The sequence below is a fragment of the Camelus ferus genome, chromosome 11 (genome assembly GCF_009834535.1).
Source record: "Camelus ferus isolate YT-003-E chromosome 11, BCGSAC_Cfer_1.0, whole genome shotgun sequence".
Classification (NCBI taxonomy): domain Eukaryota; kingdom Metazoa; phylum Chordata; class Mammalia; order Artiodactyla; family Camelidae; genus Camelus; species Camelus ferus.
The window spans coordinates 66,467,230-66,468,561 of NC_045706.1; positions in this window are offsets into that span (position 1 = coordinate 66,467,230).

Below are 1,332 nucleotides of genomic sequence, written 5' to 3' on the forward strand. Positions count from 1 at the left end.
CATGGTTTTTTAACAAGCAAGGTGAAGGACGGCTTTCACACAGACTTATCCCTCAAAAATGAGCATGTGGAGAGACATTCGTTCATCTAGTACAAAAGGAACTGTTGCAGGAGAAACAAATACACGGTTTCTCAGTCAGTTTCCTAGTGACGGTTTAAAGTTCCTGCTGTTTTCACTCAAAAACCGAGTTGGAGAATGTAATTCTTATATATATGTATGTAGTGTAGATTGCAACAGAAATAAAATTTGTATTCCAAACAAGCTAGTTGAAGGACGGCTTTCACACACAGTTTTCTCTCAGAAATGAGCATGTGGATGGACGTTTCTTCATCTAGCTCAAAGGGAATGGATTGCATTAGAAATACTTTCTCTGGTTTCTCAGTCTGTTTCCTAGTCCCGGTTTGAAGTTCGTGCAGTTTTCACTGTAAAACCGATTTGGAGCTACTACCTCCCCATGTATATGTATGGAGTGTAGTGTGCAACAAAAAGAATCTTTGTGTTCCGAACAAGCTAGGTGAAGAACGGGTTTCACACACACTTATCTCTCAGAACTGAGCATGTGGAGAGACGTTCGTTCATCTAGCACAAAGGGAAGGGGTTACAGAAGAAAAACTTACTCTGGTTTCTCACTCTGTTTCCAAGTGGCGGATTGAAGTTCCTACAGTTTTCAGTGTAAAGACGAGTTGGAGATTTTACCTCACCATATATATGTGTGTAATTTTGTGAGCAAATGGAAAGAAACTTTGTGTTCCCAACAAGCTAGTTGAAGGAATGTTTTCACGCACAATTATTTCTCAGAACTGAGGAAGTTTAGAGACTTGCGTTCATCTAGCACAAAAGGAAAGGATTTCAGGAGTAAATATGACCCAGGTTTCTCAGCCTGTTTCCATAGTGCTGTTTTCAAGTTCCTGCATTTTTCACAGTAAAACCGAGTTGGAGAAAGTACCCCCCTATATATATGTATGTAGTGTAGTTTACAACAGAAAAGAAACTGTGTGTTCCCAACAAGTTAGGTGAAGGACAGCTTTCAAACACAATTAAATCTCAGAAATGAGCATGTGGAGAGACGTTCATTCATCAAGCACAAATTGAATGGGCTGCGGGACAAATTCTTACTCTGGTTTCTCAGTCTGTTTCCTCGTGCCGGTTTGAAGATCCAGCTGTTTACAAGGAAAAACCATGTTGGAGCTAGTACCTCCCTTTATATATGTGTATAGTGAAGTATGCAACTGAAAAAAACTTTGTGTTCCCAACAAAGTATGTGAAGGAAGGCTTTCACACACACTTATCTCTCAGAACTGAGCATGTGGAGAGAAGGTCGTTCATCTACTA